Here is a 19,039-nt window from a genome sequence, read left to right as displayed (position 1 = left end):
TGCCTTACAGCTGCCAACCAACTCCATTAATGATTCCTTAGCCATGAAAAAAAGTACCATGATACAGCTTTACAACTACCAACCAACTCCATTAATGTATTCCTTTGTGCTGGGAATATGCTGATGAGCTATCTTATCTGAGTAGGCTAAGTTAAAGATTATGTAGCAATATTGTTGACTGAAAAAAATATCATATTATCAGTATGATCCATATGAGCAGATTGTAGCAAATTAGACACTCCCGTGTCAATCTCCCCTGGTTGAAAAAGACTTGTCTTCAAGTTCTTGTTTGTTTTATCATCATGATTATAAAATGGACTTAAGTCAGCCACATTAAATGTTGGGGATACTCCGTATTCTTTAGGTAGGTCAATCTCATAAGCATTTTTGCCTATTCTCTTAACCACCTTTAATGGACCATCAGCCTTAGGTTTCAGTTTTCCAAATTTTTCCGGCGGAAACCTCTCCTTCCTTAGATGAATCCAAACCAAATCACTTGCATTAAACTCCACAAGTTTTTTGTGTTTGTTAGCAGCTTGCATGTACCTCTCATTTTGTTTCTCAATGGTTGCTTTCACACCCTCATATAGCTTTTTTATCTGCTTAGCTCTTTTATCAGCATCTCCACTAAATTGCTTTGTTGTAGAATGAGGGATTAAGTCCAAATGACCAGTAGGATTAGTGCCATAAACTACCTCAAAATGACTCTTACCAATACTATGATGCATAGAACGATTGTAGGCAAACTCAATTTGTGGAAGAATGACATCCCATTGCTTAATATTCTTGCCAACATAGCTTCTAAGTAAATTTCCCAAGCTTCGGTTTGTTACCTCAGTTTGCCCATTGGTTTGTGGATGATGTGAGCTGCTGAAATTCAAAGAAGTACCCAACTTTTTTTTTTTTTTTGGTAAGTAAAAGTAAATTGATTATGTGTAAAGTTTCTACAAATAGCTTTATCTATACAAGTCATAGACAAAGCCAAGTAACTCATAGAGTGCAAATGCGATAGTTATGACTACACATGTTGTAGACTATAACTACCTGTGGGTACGTAATTTGGCATCATTCCCAAGATCGTTAGCTAATAGCAAAATTAAATTTGATAAAAATATCTTTTTCTCTTTGGGTAAAGTGCTCCGTTTTGAGATCTTGCTCCATACAGGATCTTGAGTCTCTAATAATCTCTTTCAATAATTGAGCATTGTTTGTGTGTTGGCATTCAAATATTCTGTTACATCTCTCCTTCCATATCCACCAAATAGCGCATCTGAAAGTAACCTTTGCCAGTTGTGTTAGAGGCTCTTTTCTTGAGAAACATTGCATGAGGTCGCTTAGTTCTTGGTGCAAGTTTGGTTGCGGCAGTCTATTGAGTTCAAATCACTGGAGAATCTCCTTCCATATCCATTTTGTATAATCACAAGCAAAATAGAGGTGGTCAACGGTTTCTTCTTGTTGCATACAAAGGGAGCATCGGTTAACATGATAGATACCTCTTCTTTTCATATTGTCTATTGTCGGTAGTTTATTGAGAAGAGCCTGCCATGTACATAAGGAATGTCTTTGTGATCCCGGTCGATCCCATGTCCAACTGCTTGGGACCCACTTGTTATTTCTTTGCCTAATTTGATTCCATGCGGATGTGGCACTAAATTTGCCATTGTCATGAGGCCAAATAAGTATATCTGAAGAGTTGTTCCTGATTGGAATAGCTATAATAGTCGGCCAAAGTGATAACATTTCGGGAGAAATAGGATTAGGGAGACACCAAGCACCGTTAGCAATGAACTCAGAAACCTTCCAATCTTTGGGAGCCCCAAGATCTTTTCGTATTCTGTCACCATATAATTGAAATATACTCTTCCCATTTACCCAAGGATCAAACCACATATTTGTACTAGTACCAGAAGAGATTGCATAGGAGATGTGTTTGATTAGCCAATTCCTTGCCTTCAAAATTCCTTTCCAAGATGTAGAGTGGTATGTTCTTGTTGAAATTTCCTAGATTGATTCCTTTGAAAGATACCTAGCAGAAACCCAATGTGACCATAAGGAACATTTGTTTTGCAAAAGATCCCACAATTGCTGTACCAGACAAGCTTGATTCCAATCTCTAATATTTCTCAAGTTTAGCCCCCCTTCATCTTTCGGTTTGCAAATGCTATCCTAATTTACCATATGCATTGCCTTATCATTTGTGTCATTCCAGAAGAAGTTCATTAATAACCGTTCAATATCATGGAGAAGTCCAGTAGGCAGAAGAAATGCATTACACCAATATATAGAGTAGGAGTGCAATATCGAACGGATGAGTGCAATACCGAACGGATGAGAAAGAAGTACCCAACTTCCTCCAAAGAGTTCTCAAAAAATGACTAACAAATTTTGAATCTCGATCAGACACCATAGTTCTTGGAATACCATGCAATTTAACAATCTCTTTAAAATATAAATCAGCAATATGAGATGCATCATTTGATTTATTGCATGGAACAAAGTGAGACATTTTTGAAAATCTGTCAACAACAACCATGATAGAATCCTTGTTCCTTTGAGTTCTTGGCAGTCCCAAAACGAAATCAAGACTCACATCCTCCCATGGAGCATTTGGCACTGGCAATGGAGCTCGGTGAAGCTCCTTTCATTCAAAACTTTCTTTGAGTTCTTGGCAGTCTCAAAATGAAAGTTTTCATTCAAAACTTTCCTTTCATTCCGCTGTTTTCATTCTGGTATCAGAGCCTACTGTTTTGATATAGTCTCTTACTTTGCTTATGATATTAATGCTATATATACATGAAATTGATTTCTCTTGCAATCTGAACTTGTGAGGAGCCCGAGGAAGGCAATTAGGTCAGGGAACCGCAGTAAGACCTTTGACGCAAGCCCTCTAAAGTTAAGAAAGTAAGTAGGATTAAGCTCATGCATATCTAGTATATGTCTAAGCTTTGGGAAGAATCTATTCAAAAGTGGTATACCGACTCTCATACCTCCCATCTTGATTACTTAAATTTAGCCGAGACTTCAAAACCTACCCAAAAGGAACTTGCCCACAATATTTCAGTTATTTACGACCGAACTTGTCTCTCAAGTAGAGTAAATCTAAGAAACTTTAAACTCCTGCTTGAAGAAAACCAAAACCTTGAGCATAGGATTAAAAAGCTTGAATCCTCAGTAAAAACATTAACCTCCTTATTTGTTGAAAATAAGCCTCTCACCCAAACCGAAGTTCAGAAACTGTTGATTGAAATAACTAAGCAATCCAGGCTTATTGAAGAAGAAGCCTTACGGCTATCACAAAACCTCGATCAAAAACTCCAAAGGATTGAAATCCTACTATCCAAAATAGAAAAGCAAATTTTTGGATGAGCCACATATCCTCAAGGAGTACCGAATCCTACAAAGAAGCTCTAAAGGCCACTGAATCCATTGATCCCCCGTCACTCGGTTTTCTTAAAACCAGTGATTGTCCGGGAACTCTCAGCCACCAGACAGCTGTAATTAAACAGCACAACGTGCAAATACAACTTTTAATACAGATAGCTGAGGAAATAAAAGGAATACGAACGGAACTACAGACAATACGGGAATTGCAACAATCAAAACCCATACAATCCCAAGTAGTACCGGACGAACTCATCTCCAGACTAGCAAACCTCAACTTGGGTCCTTCGGAAAGACCTAAAGAGGCAAAAGGAAAAATTCTGGTCTTCAAAGACCCCATAAAAATTTTCCAAGAGGCAAGAAAATGACTACCAGAACTCAAGAGGTGTCTACATCAACTCCTCTCGTGGAAGACCAAATCAGGAATTACCGGAGAAACCAGAGGAGAATATTCAACGCCAGAAGGCGACTCGGACAGCTTATCTCCAGAAATACGAACCCAAATATACAAATTCTGGAACAACAGATAGACCCTCAAGCACAACTACAATTATCTATGAGGGAAAGAGCTACAATAGCGCCTGCTGAGGTGCTATATCATTCAAGAAGAGATGATGTACATCATAGGGTCTACACACACAGGTCTGAAGAAGCCATGTTGGTCACAAATAACCAGGAAGATAGGACTTTTATACAAGAACAAAGTTTTGACCAACTGATCCGGAGTGGGATGAGATACATCCATCTAGGGATCCTTCAAGCAAGGATCCAGACACTCCACCGACAAGAAGAAGGAACACTAGCACTATTGGTGTTCCGCGACAACAGATGGGCTGACGACAGGTCCATCATTGCAACTATGGAAGTAGACCTGACTAGAGGGAGTCAATTAGTCTACGTGGTACCAGACACCATGATGACGGTAGGAGATTTCTACCGTAACATACAACTCTCAATACTAACCCATGGTTATGATACATGGCAGAATGGAGAGGCCAATTTATTAATCACCAGGGGATTGGTAGGGCGACTTTCAAATACCCCGAATGTCGCCTTTGCATATGAAATTTCAGGGGTGGTGGACTACCTAACAAGCCATGGCGTAAGAGCTTTGCCAGGTAGGAGGTACTCCACAATAGAAATTCGAGGAAGAGACTGGATGATCAGGCCTACGCAGGTCTCGATTCCCATGCAACCTGTTGAGCTCAGGAGCCGAAACCTGATCGATGGGAGAATTTCGATCAGTTTTGAAAATTACAAAGCTGCATCAACATCCAGTAGGATCCAGTACAACAACGCTGATGATGAAACGTTCAGTGACGAAGAAGAGATACGAAGTCACACAATAGCCGTCAACATTCAACTCTCCAGTGATGAAGAAAACGAGGCAGAAGAACTGCAAAAGGATCTAAACTTTTACTTCCAAAACATCTACACTTCAAATAAGGAAGTAGAAATGCCGTATCCACAAAAACCTCAGAAGGAATTAATTGCGGCAGGGCTAGAAGAGGACCTAGTTATGGAATACCCACAACTAGCAAAACTGTCACATCAGGTATACTCATCATCCGCCATCTCAAATTATAGGCCACCAGCAGACTCAACAATGGGGCCAGTAAACTACCCTCCAGCAGTAAATATTGAATCTACAAGTCAACGACCTGAATACGAAGGAGGCTCGAGACGATCAAGGTTCAAAGCCAAAAGCTTTTCTGAAGCCTGGAACCTTCCCTCAGCTTTTCAGCAACAAGGAGCAATCTTCATAATCCCTTCCCAATTAGGGATGTTTGACGAGGTATTTATGAGATGGGAATCCATAACAAAAAATTTAGTATCTTTACAAGGATTCACAGATCCCCTAGCAAAAATGGAGTTCATAGAAAATCTTCTCGGGGAAGCTGAGAAATTGGCATGGATCCAATGGAGAATGGCATACCCAGAGGAATATCAATTACTCATAGCCAATGCAGATGGGACGGGAGGTACGCAAAATATTCTTTCCCAATTAAGAACAATTTTTATATTAGAAGATCCGTTCCAGGGATCTACCACGGCTCAGGAAGAGGCCTACCGTGATCTTGAAAGGTTGTCATGCACTAACCTCAAATACATCGTTCAGTTCTTGAATGATTATATGAGATTGGCATCCAAAACAGGAAGAATGTTCTTAGGACCTGAATTATCTGAAAAATTATGGTCCAAGATGCCAGGAGAATTGGGAAAAAGAATTAAAGAAGCATTCGAAGCCAAGTATAGAGGGAACACTATAGGAGTAATCCCAAGGATTTTATTTTCCTACAAATATCTGGAGGCAGAATGCAAAGATGCCGCCTTCAGACGAGCACTGAAAGACCTATCTTTCTGCAGTGAAATCCCTATCCCGGGATATTATAATAAACCTGAAAGGAAATACGGGGTGAGAAGATCAACTACATACAAAGGAAAGCCCCATTCTTCCCATGCAAGGATTGAAAAGAGGAAGCATTTACTAAGAAATAAGAAATGCAAATGCTATCTCTGTGGCGAAGAAGGACATTTTGCAAGGGAATGTCCTAATGACAGAAAGAACATTAAGAGAGTAGCCATGTTTGAACAAATCGATATCCCTGAAGACTATGAGATATTATCTGTTCAAGAAGGAGAAAATCAAAGCGATGCTATATACTCAATCTCGGAAGGAGAAGACATTGAAGACCTACAACATGGTATTCACTCCTTTACTCATAAAATCTTTGCTTTAATAGAAGATAGTAGGACATGGTGGATTGGACCAGATACAGGTTACAGGGCAAGAATACAAGTTTCCCAGGAACAAGTGGAATGCAGGCATATATGGGAAATCAATACTGAGCTACCACCAACACTGGATGAATGCAAGTGCTGCAAAAGAAAATCACAAAGGAGGCATAGGAGACATTGTCCCCTATGCAAGATAACGTCATGCGGAATGTGCAGTATCTACTATTTTGACAAAAGAACACCCGTCATGATGGAAGAACCGCCAAGGTATGAACCAAAGAACCTGCTTCAAACTCAGCAAGACTTTATTAATCACTGTGAAGCAGAGATAAGAAGACTCAAGCTAGCAGTCGAGTTTGAACAGCAAAAGTCCAAAGAGCTTGAGGAAATAAATATTCAAGCTATAATAACAGCACAAGAGAATCTTCAGCTGAAAAAGGAGCTTTCAGAACTACAAGAGAAATATGGAAAATTGGAAAAAGAAATACTAGAGGTAGATCAACTACGACTGGAAAAAGTAGATCTACTAAGAGAAATACAAAAACTCGGAAAAAGAAAAGCCGAAGAAGATGAAGAAGATGAAGAGACCTTTGTCCTCTTAGAAGACGAAACTCAAAAGATCCTCTCTATGGAGACAAGAGAAACAGGAGGATCAAGGAAGTCCAAGAACATGCTCTTCAACCTCAAGGTACAAATGGAAATTTTAAATATTCCGCCTTTTGAAATAAATGCAATACTGGACACAGGAGCCACAACCTGTTGCATAGATGAAAAGGCTGTACCAAAGCTGGCGCTAGAAGAAAATCCCTATGTAGTTCACTTCAGTGGGATTACCTCCAAAACTACTGCCAATAAAAAATTAAGGGGAGGAAAAATGACCATTGGAAATAACAGCTTCAGAATCCCATACACCTATGCGTTCCCGATGAAGCTCGGTGATGACATCCAGATGATAATAGGCTGCAATTTCATAAGAGCCATGCAAGGAGGAGTAAGGATAGAAGGTAACACTGTTACATTCTATAAGAATCTGACGACTATTAACACTCTACCTTACATCTCAGCAGCCCCAGCAATAGAGGAATTGGATTTAGAAGAAGATGATTACATACAAATACAAGAATCAGTGTTATATTCAGCAGAAGCCCAACAAAGTCATGAAATTATAAGGGCTAAATTCGGAAGCCTACTAGACCAATTGAAGGCTCAGGGATATATTGGGGAAGATCCCCTTAAACACTGGAAGAAAAACAAGATAATGTGCAAATTGGAAATCAAAAATCAGGATTTCACAGTAGAAGACAAACCCCTGAAGCATCTAACACCGCAAGCGAAAGAAGCTTTTTCTAAGCACGTAAAGGCATTACTGGAGATTGGGGTCATCAGACCTAGCAAAAGTAAGCACCGAACAACTGCAATAATTGTCAATTCAGGAACAACGGTGGACCCCATAACAGGAATAGAAAGAAAAGGAAAAGAAAGGATGGTCTTCAATTACAAGAGACTCAATGATATCACTGAAAAAGACCAATACAGCCTTCCGGGTATCAACACGATTCTCAAAAAGGTTAGCAACAGCAAAATTTATTCAAAATTTGATTTGAAATCTGGATTTCACCAAGTCGCTATGCACCCGGAATCTATTGAATGGACTGCATTCTGGGTCCCTGAGGGATTATATGAATGGTTGGCAATGCCATTCGGCCTTAAAAATGCTCCTGCGGTATTTCAAAGGAAAATGGACAACTGTTTCAAAGGCACTGAAGATTTCATTGCAGTATATATAGACGACATCTTAGTCTTTTCAGAAAATGAAAGGGAGCATGGACAACATCTCGCTAAAATGTTAGAGATATGCCAGGAGAATGGACTCATTTTGAGTCCAACAAAAATGAAGATAGCGGTAAGGGAAATTGAATTCCTCGGAGCAATTTTGGGAAATTCGAAAATAAAGCTCCAGCCTCACATTATCAAGAAGATTGCAGAATACAAAGAAGAAGACTTGACCACAAAGAAAGGCCTTAGGTCATGGCTAGGTATTCTAAACTACGCCAGAAATTATATACCCAATTTGGGCAGACTCCTAAGCCCGTTATATTCAAAAACAAGCCCAACGGGAGAAAAACGAATGAATGAGCAAGATTGGAAGTTGATCAGAAAGATCAAAGGCCTAGTGCAAAACCTTCCGGATTTGGAAGTTCCCCCTGAAAATTGCTTCATAATCTTAGAAACAGATGGATGTATGGAAGGATGGGGAGGGATCTGTAAGTGGAAGAAACAGAAGTATGATCCCAAAAGCACTGAAAAAATATGCGCATATGCTAGTGGCAAGTTCAGCCCGATCAAATCCACCATTGATGCCGAAATGCACGCCGTTATGAAGACTCTAGAAGCTCTGAAGATATACTTCCTAGACAAAAGGGAGATTATTATAAGAACGGATTGTCAGGCCATAATAAGCTTCTTCAACAAGTCATCTCAGAACAAACCTTCCAGAGTCAGGTGGATGGCCTTCGTAGATTATATAACGGGGAGCGGCGTGGACGTCAAATTTGAACACATTGAAGGAGAAAGTAATGTCCTGGCTGATTCATTATCTAGACTAATCAATATTTTGGTTGCAGGATGGCCAAGCGAATCTCTGTTTCTGATCCTAGAAGCCACCCAGGAGGTACAGGCCAAGCCCAATGCTCGGGTATTGGCTCACCTGAGCCAGATGATAAATCAAGTGACCTCCTCCTACAGTACCAACAAGAATTGGATAAGATCACAGCCGGAACACGTGGAGGACTTTCATTCAATAAGATGGGATTATCAGAAAGAAGACTTGGAGCGATCCAGAAAGAAGCCTCCAGACAAGCGGTCAGTGCGCTCCAGCAATTCATCAACATCCACTCAATCAAAACAAAAGAATACAAGAAAAGAAGTGGAGGAAGGGACAATTGGTACAGGGATTGGTTACCGGTCATCATCCAACAACAGCAACAGCTGGAAGATGCCTTATCCCTAGTAAAGGACGTAACGCAGAGGACAACAAACTTCAGCCTCTAAAGATAGCCAGCGCAAAAGCTTTTCTTAGCCGCCAGAAAAAGACAGACCTAGTGGACCAAGCATAGACTTTTTAGCCTTCTTAGTCACTAAGAAAATGAGCTGAGCCTCGGGGAGCCGCTCATAGTGCTAGTAATAATGGCTTGAAGGAATATTCCTTCCTTCTGCAAGAAGTCTAGCAATAATAGAGGAAAGGATAAGAATGCGATGGGGCCCAATGAGTACCCGGGTTTTATCCTCTTCTTCTATATATTCGCTAGAACTAAGCTCTTGCAGGGCATCGGTCGAGAACACCAGAGCCTTACTTGAGCAAGAAACCTTCCTTGTACTCACCTTTGTGCCAAAACTTCTGTAAGCAATTTAAGCTTTCTCTAGTTTCCTTTCATTCGCGCAGTTTTCATTCAAAACTTTCCTTTCATTCCGCTGTTTTCATTCAAATGATAATCGGCTCTACTAAGAGAAAATTCAGTGGATGTTTGCAGTCAATGGATATTTAAAAGGAATATTTAAAATTCCTTTCATTCTGTAGGACAAAATATTTCCTTTGAATGAAAACAAAATTGCAAACAAAATTGCTTACAAAAGGAATTTTCATCCAAACAGCAAAATTTATTCAAAATTGCAGTCAATGAGTCAAAGTAGATCTACTAAGAGAAATACAAAAACTCGGAAAAAGAAAAGCCGAAGAAGATGAAGAAGATGAAGAGACCTTTGTCCTCTTAGAAGACGAAACTCAAAAGATCCTCTCTATGGAGACAAGAGAAACAGGAGGATCAAGGAAGTCCAAGAACATGCTCTTCAACCTCAAGGTACAAATGGAAATTTTAAATATTCCTCCTTTTGAAATAAATGCAATACTGGACACAGGAGCCACAACCTGTTGCATAGATGAAAAGGCTGTACCAAAGCTGGCGCTAGAAGAAAATCCCTATGTAGTTCACTTCAGTGGGATTACCTCCAAAACTACTGCCAATAAAAAATTAAGGGGAGGAAAAATGACCATTGGAAATAATAACTTCAGAATCCCATACACCTATGCGTTCCCGATGAAGCTCGGTGATGACATCCAAATGATAATCGGCTGCAATTTCATAAGAGCCATGCAAGGAGGAGTAAGGATAGAAGGTAACACTGTTACATTCTATAAGAATCTGACGACTATTAACACTCTACCTTACATCTCAGCAGCCCCAGCAATAGAGGAATTGGATTTAGAAGAAGATGATTACATACAAATACAAGAATCAGTGTTATATTCAGCAGAAGCCCAACAAAGTCATGAAATTATAAGGGCTAAATTCGGAAGCCTACTAGACCAATTGAAGGCTCAGGGATATATTGGGGAAGATCCCCTTAAACACTGGAAGAAAAACAAGATAATGTGCAAATTGGAAATCAAAAATCAGGATTTCACAGTAGAAGACAAACCCCTGAAGCATCTAACACCGCAAGCGAAAGAAGCCTCCAGACAAGCGGTCAGTGCGCTCCAGCAATTCATCAACATCCACTCAATCAAAACAAAAGAATACAAGAAAAGAAGTGGAGGAAGGGACAATTGGTACAGGGATTGGTTACCGGTCATCATCCAACAACAGCAACAGCTGGAAGATGCCTTATCCCTAGTAAAGGACGTAACGCAGAGGACAACAAACTTCAGCCTCTAAAGATAGCCAGCGCAAAAGCTTTTCTTAGCCGCCAGAAAAAGACAGACCTAGTGGACCAAGCATAGACTTTTTAGCCTTCTTAGTCACTAAGAAAATGAGCTGAGCCTCGGGGAGCCGCTCATAGTGCTAGTAATAATGGCTTGAAGGAATATTCCTTCCTTCTGCAAGAAGTCTAGCAATAATAGAGGAAAGGATAAGAATGCGATGGGGCCCAATGAGTACCCGGGTTTTATCCTCTTCTTCTATATATTCGCTAGAACTAAGCTCTTGCAGGGCATCGGTCGAGAACACCAGAGCCTTACTTGAGCAAGAAACCTTCCTTGTACTCACCTTTGTGCCAAAACTTCTAGCCTTACTTGAGCAAGAAACCTTCCTTGTACTCACCTTTGTGCCAAAACTTCTGTAAGCAATTTAAGCTTTCTCTAGTTTCCTTTCATTCGCGCTGTTTTCATTCATTCCTTTCATTCCGCTGTTTTCATTCGAATGAAAGGAAACTAGAGAAAGCTTAAATTGCTTACAGAAGTTTTGGCACAAAGGTGAGTACAAGGAAAGTTTCTTGCTCAAGTAAGGCTCTGGTGTTATCGACCGATGCCCTGCAAGAGCTTAGTTCTAGCGAATATATAGAAGAAGAGGATAAAACCCGGGTACTCATTGGGCCCCATCGCATTCTTATCCTTTCCTCTATTATTGCTAGACTTCTTGCAGAAGGAAGGAATATTCCTTCAAGCCATTATTACTAGCACTATGAGCGGCTCCCCGAGGCTCAGCTCATTTTCTTAGTGACTAAGAAGGCTAAAAAGTCTATGCTTGGTCCACTAGGTCTGTCTTTTTCTGGCGGCTAAGAAAAGCTTTTGCGCTGGCTATCTTTAGAGGCTGAAGTTTGTTGTCCTCTGCGTTACGTCCTTTACTAGGGATAAGGCATCTTCCAGCTGTTGCTGTTGTTGGATGATGACCGGTAACCAATCCCTGTACCAATTGTCCCTTCCTCCACTTCTTTTCTTGTATTCTTTTGTTTTGATTGAGTGGATGTTGATGAATTGCTGGAGCGCACTGACCGCTTGTCTGGAGGCTTCTTTCTGGATCGCTCCAAGTCTTCTTTCTGATAATCCCATCTTATTGAATGAAAGTCCTCCACGTGTTCCGGCTGTGATCTTATCCAATTCTTGTTGGTACTGTAGGAGGAGGTCACTTGATTTATCATCTGGCTCAGGTGAGCCAATACCCGAGCATTGGGCTTGGCCTGTACCTCCTGGGTGGCTTCTAGGATCAGAAACAGAGATTCGCTTGGCCATCCTGCAACCAAAATATTGATTAGTCTAGATAATGAATCAGCCAGGACATTACTTTCTCCTTCAATATGTTCAAATTTGACGTCCACGCCGCTCCCCGTTATATAATCTACGAAGGCCATTCACCTGACTCTGGAAGGTTTGTTCTGAGATGACTTGTTGAAGAAGCTTATTATGGCCTGACAATCCGTTCTTATAATAATCTCCCTTTTGTCTAGGAAGTATATCTTCAGAGCTTCTAGAGTCTTCATAACGGCGTGCATTTCGGCATCAATGGTGGATTTGATCGGGCTGAACTTGCCACTAGCATATGCGCATATTTTTTCAGTGCTTTTGGGATCATACTTCTGTTTCTTCCACTTACAGATCCCTCCCCATCCTTCCATACATCCATCTGTTTCTAAGATTATGAAGCAATTTTCAGGGGGAACTTCCAAATCCGGAAGGTTTTGCACTAGGCCTTTGATCTTTCTGATCAACTTCCAATCTTGCTCATTCATTCGTTTTTCTCCCGTTGGGCTTGTTTTTGAATATAACGGGCTTAGGAGTCTGCCCAAATTGGGTATATAATTTCTGGCGTAGTTTAGAATACCTAGCCATGACCTAAGGCCTTTCTTTGTGGTCAAGTCTTCTTCTTTGTATTCTGCAATCTTCTTGATAATGTGAGGCTGGAGCTTTATTTTCGAATTTCCCAAAATTGCTCCGAGGAATTCAATTTCCCTTACCGCTATCTTCATTTTTGTTGGACTCAAAATGAGTCCATTCTCCTGGCATATCTCTAACATTTTAGCGAGATGTTGTCCATGCTCCCTTTCATTTTCTGAAAAGACTAAGATGTCGTCTATATATACTGCAATGAAATCTTCAGTGCCTTTGAAACAGTTGTCCATTTTCCTTTGAAATACCGCAGGAGCATTTTTAAGGCCGAATGGCATTGCCAACCATTCATATAATCCCTCAGGGACCCAGAATGCAGTCCATTCAATAGATTCCGGGTGCATAGCGACTTGGTGAAATCCAGATTTCAAATCAAATTTTGAATAAATTTTGCTGTTGCTAACCTTTTTGAGAATCGTGTTGATACCCGGAAGGCTGTATTGGTCTTTTTCAGTGATATCATTGAGTCTCTTGTAATTGAAGACCATCCTTTCTTTTCCTTTTCTTTCTATTCCTGTTATGGGGTCCACCGTTGTTCCTGAATTGACAATTATTGCAGTTGTTCGGTGCTTACTTTTGCTAGGTCTGATGACCCCAATCTCCAGTAATGCCTTTACGTGCTTAGAAAAAGCTTCTTTCGCTTGCGGTGTTAGATGCTTCAGGGGTTTGTCTTCTACTGTGAAATCCTGATTTTTGATTTCCAATTTGCACATTATCTTGTTTTTCTTCCAGTGTTTAAGGGGATCTTCCCCAATATATCCCTGAGCCTTCAATTGGTCTAGTAGGCTTCCGAATTTAGCCCTTATAATTTCATGACTTTGTTGGGCTTCTGCTGAATATAACACTGATTCTTGTATTTGTATGTAATCATCTTCTTCTAAATCCAATTCCTCTATTGCTGGGGCTGCTGAGATGTAAGGTAGAGTGTTAATAGTCGTCAGATTCTTATAGAATGTAACAGTGTTACCTTCTATCCTTACTCCTCCTTGCATGGCTCTTATGAAATTGCAGCCTATTATCATCTGGATGTCATCACCGAGCTTCATCGGGAACGCATAGGTGTATGGGATTCTGAAGCTGTTATTTCCAATGGTCATTTTTCCTCCCCTTAATTTTTTATTGGCGGTAGTTTTGGAGGTAATCCCACTGAAGTGAACTACATAGGGATTTTCCTCCAAAACTACCGCCAATAAAAAATTAAGGGGAGGAAAAATGACCATTGGAAATAACAGCTTCTTCCTGAGCCGTGGTAGATCCCTGGAACGGATCTTCTAATATAAAAATTGTTCTTAATTGGGAAAGAATATTTTGCGTACCTCCCGTCCCATCTGCATTGGCTATGAGTAATTGATATTCCTCTGGGTATGCCATTCTCCATTGGATCCATGCCAATTTCTCAGCTTCCCCGAGAAGATTTTCTATGAACTCCATTTTTGCTAGGGGATCTGTGAATCCTTGTAAAGATACTAAATTTTTTGTTATGGATTCCCATCTCATAAATACCTCGTCAAACATCCCTAATTGGGAAGGGATTATGAAGATTGCTCCTTGTTGCTGAAAAGCTGAGGGAAGGTTCCAGGCTTCAGAAAAGCTTTTGGCTTTGAACCTTGGTCGTCTCGAGCCTCCTTCGTATTCAGGTCGTTGACTTGTAGATTCAATATTTACTGCTGGAGGGTAGTTTACTGGCCCCATTGTTGAGTCTGCTGGTGGCCTATAATTTGAGATGGCGGATGATGAGTATACCTGATGTGACAGTTTTGCTAGTTGTGGGTATTCCATAACTAGGTCCTCTTCTAGCCCTGCCGCAATTAATTCCTTCTGAGGTTTTTGTGGATACGGCATTTCTACTTCCTTATTTGAAGTGTAGATGTTTTGGAAGTAAAAGTTTAGATCCTTTTGCAGTTCTTCTGCCTCGTTTTCTTCATCACTGGAGAGTTGAATGTTGACGGCTATTGTGTGACTTCGTATCTCTTCTTCGTCACTGAACGTTTCATCATCAGCGTTGTTGTACTGGATCCTACTGGATGTTGATGCAGCTTTGTAATTTTCAAAACTGATCGAAATTCTCCCATCGATCAGGTTTCGGCTCCTGAGCTCAACAGGTTGCATGGGAATCGAGACCTGCGTAGGCCTGATCATCCAGTCTCTTCCTCGAATTTCTGTTGTGGAGTACCTCCTACCTGGCAAAGCTCTTACGCCATGGCTTGTTAGGTAGTCCACCACCCCTGAAATTTCATATGCAAAGGCGACATTCGGGGTATTTGAAAGTCGCCCTACCAATCCCCTGGTGATTAATAAATTGGCCTCTCCATTCTGCCATGTATCATAACCATGGGTTAGTATTGAGAGTTGTATGTTACGGTAGAAATCTCCTACCGTCATCATGGTGTCTGGTACCACGTAGACTAATTGACTCCCTCTAGTCAGGTCTACTTCCATAGTTGCAATGATGGACCTGTCGTCAGCCCATCTGTTGTCGCGGAACACCAATAGTGCTAGTGTTCCTTCTTCTTGTCGGTGGAGTGTCTGGATCCTTGCTTGAAGGATCCCTAGATGGATGTATCTCATCCCACTCCGGATCAGTTGGTCAAAACTTTGTTCTTGTATAAAAGTCCTGTCTTCCTGGTTATTTGTGACCAACATGGCTTCTTCAGACCTGTGTGTGTAGACCCTATGATGTACATCATCTCTTCTTGAATGATATAGCACCTCAGCAGGCGCTATTGTAGCTCTTTCCCTCATAGATAATTGTAGTTGTGCTTGAGGGTCTATCTGTTGTTCCAGAATTTGTATATTTGGGTTCGTATTTCTGGAGATAAGCTGTCCGAGTCGCCTTCTGGCGTTGAATATTCTCCTCTGGTTTCTCCGGTAATTCCTGATTTGGTCTTCCACGAGAGGAGTTGATGTAGACACCTCTTGAGTTCTGGTAGTCATTTTCTTGCCTCTTGGAAAATTTTTATGGGGTCTTGGAAGACCAGAATTTTTCCTTTTGCCTCTTTAGGTCTTTCCGAAGGACCTAAGTTGAGGTTTGCTAGTCTGGAGATGAGTTCGTCCGGTACTACTTGGGATTGTATGGGTTTTGATTGTTGCAATTCCCGTATTGTCTGTAGTTCCGTTCGTATTCCTTTTATTTCCTCAGCTATCTGTATTAAAAGTTGTATTTGCACGTTGTGCTGTTTAATTACAGCTGTCTGGTGGCTGAGAGTTCCCGGACAATCACTGGTTTTAAGAAAACCGAGTGACGGGGGATCAATGGATTCAGTGGCCTTTAGAGCTTCTTTGTAGGATTCGGTACTCCTTGAGGATATGTGGCTCATCCAAAAATTTGCTTTTCTATTTTGGATAGTAGGATTTCAATCCTTTGGAGTTTTTGATCGAGGTTTTGTGATAGCCGTAAGGCTTCTTCTTCAATAAGCCTGGATTGCTTAGTTATTTCAATCAACAGTTTCTGAACTTCGGTTTGGGTGAGAGGCTTATTTTCAACAAATAAGGAGGTTAATGTTTTTACTGAGGATTCAAGCTTTTTAATCCTATGCTCAAGGTTTTGGTTTTCTTCAAGCAGGAGTTTAAAGTTTCTTAGATTTACTCTACTTGAGAGACAAGTTCGGTCGTAAATAACTGAAATATTGTGGGCAAGTTCCTTTTGGGTAGGTTTTGAAGTCTCGGCTAAATTTAAGTAATCAAGATGGGAGGTATGAGAGTCGGTATACCACTTTTGAATAGATTCTTCCCAAAGCTTAGACATATACTAGATATGCATGAGCTTAATCCTACTTACTTTCTTAACTTTAGAGGGCTTGCGTCAAAGGTCTTACTGCGGTTCCCTGACCTAATTGCCTTCCTCGGGCTCCTCACAAGTTCAGATTGCAAGAGAAATCAATTTCATGTATATATAGCATTAATATCATAAGCAAAGTAAGAGACTATATCAAAACAGTAGGCTCTGATACCAGAATGAAAACAGCGGAATGAAAGGAAAGTTTTGAATGAAAACTGCGCGAATGAAAGGAAACTAGAGAAAGCTTAAATTGCTTACAGAAGTTTTGGCACAAAGGTGAGTACAAGGAAGGTTTCTTGCTCAAGTAAGGCTCTGGTGTTCTCGACCGATGCCCTGCAAGAGCTTAGTTCTAGCGAATATATAGAAGAAGAGGATAAAACCCGGGTACTCATTGGGCCCCATCGCATTCTTATCCTTTCCTCTATTATTGCTAGACTTCTTGCAGAAGGAAGGAATATTCCTTCAAGCCATTATTACTAGCACTATGAGCGGCTCCCCGAGGCTCAGCTCATTTTCTTAGTGACTAAGAAGGCTAAAAAGTCTATGCTTGGTCCACTAGGTCTGTCTTTTTCTGGCGGCTAAGAAAAGCTTTTGCGCTGGCTATCTTTAGAGGCTGAAGTTTGTTGTCCTCTGCGTTACGTCCTTTACTAGGGATAAGGCATCTTCCAGCTGTTGCTGTTGTTGGATGATGACCGGTAACCAATCCCTGTACCAATTGTCCCTTCCTCCACTTCTTTTCTTGTATTCTTTTGTTTTGATTGAGTGGATGTTGATGAATTGCTGGAGCGCACTGACCGCTTGTCTGGAGGCTTCTTTCTGGATCGCTCCATGTCTTCTTTCTGATAATCCCATCTTATTGAATGAAAGTCCTCCACGTGTTCCGGCTGTGATCTTATCCAATTCTTGTTGGTACTGTAGGAGGAGGTCACTTGATTTATCATCTGGCTCAGGTGAGCCAATACCCGAGCATTGGGCTTGGCCTGTACCTCCTGGGTGGCTTCTAGGATCAGAAACAGAGATTCGCTTGGCCATCCTGCAACCAAAATATTGATTAGTCTAGATAATGAATCAGCCAGGACATTACTTTCTCCTTCAATGTGTTCAAATTTGACGTCCACGCCGCTCCCCGTTATATAATCTACGAAGGCCATCCACCTGACTCTGGAAGGTTTGTTCTGAGATGACTTGTTGAAGAAGCTTATTATGGCCTGACAATCCGTTCTTATAATAATCTCCCTTTTGTCTAGGAAGTATATCTTCAGAGCTTCTAGAGTCTTCATAACGGCGTGCATTTCGGCATCAATGGTGGATTTGATCGGGCTGAACTTGCCACTAGCATATGCGCATATTTTTTCAGTGCTTTTGGGATCATACTTCTGTTTCTTCCACTTACAGATCCCTCCCCATCCTTCCATACATCCATCTGTTTCTAAGATTATGAAGCAATTTTCAGGGGGAACTTCCAAATCCGGAAGGTTTTGCACTAGGCCTTTGATCTTTCTGATCAACTTCCAATCTTGCTCATTCATTCGTTTTTCTCCCGTTGGGCTTGTTTTTGAATATAACGGGCTTAGGAGTCTGCCCAAATTGGGTATATAATTTCTGGCGTAGTTTAGAATACCTAGCCATGACCTAAGGCCTTTCTTTGTGGTCAAGTCTTCTTCTTTGTATTCTGCAATCTTCTTGATAATGTGAGGCTGGAGCTTTATTTTCGAATTTCCCAAAATTGCTCCGAGGAATTCAATTTCCCTTACCGCTATCTTCATTTTTGTTGGACTCAAAATGAGTCCATTCTCCTGGCATATCTCTAACATTTTAGCGAGATGTTGTCCATGCTCCCTTTCATTTTCTGAAAAGACTAAGATGTCGTCTATATATACTGCAATGAAATCTTCAGTGCCTTTGAAACAGTTGTCCATTTTCCTTTGAAATACCGCAGGAGCATTTTTAAGGCCGAATGGCATTGCCAACCATTCATATAATCCCTCAGGGACCCAGAATGCAGTCCATTCAATAGATTCCGGGTGCATAGCGACTTGGTGAAATCCAGATTTCAAATCAAATTTTGAATAAATTTTGCTGTTGCTAACCTTTTTGAGAATCGTGTTGATACCCGGAAGGCTGTATTGGTCTTTTTCAGTGATATCATTGAGTCTCTTGTAATTGAAGACCATCCTTTCTTTTCCTTTTCTTTCTATTCCTGTTATGGGGTCCACCGTTGTTCCTGAATTGACAATTATTGCAGTTGTTCGGTGCTTACTTTTGCTAGGTCTGATGACCCCAATCTCCAGTAATGCCTTTACGTGCTTAGAAAAAGCTTCTTTCGCTTGCGGTGTTAGATGCTTCAGGGGTTTGTCTTCTACTGTGAAATCCTGATTTTTGATTTCCAATTTGCACATTATCTTGTTTTTCTTCCAGTGTTTAAGGGGATCTTCCCCAATATATCCCTGAGCCTTCAATTGGTCTAGTAGGCTTCCGAATTT

Source organism: Musa acuminata, chromosome BXJ1-7 (genome assembly GCF_036884655.1).
Source record: "Musa acuminata AAA Group cultivar baxijiao chromosome BXJ1-7, Cavendish_Baxijiao_AAA, whole genome shotgun sequence".
Lineage (NCBI taxonomy): Eukaryota > Viridiplantae > Streptophyta > Magnoliopsida > Zingiberales > Musaceae > Musa > Musa acuminata.
This window is presented reverse-complemented; position numbering follows the sequence as displayed.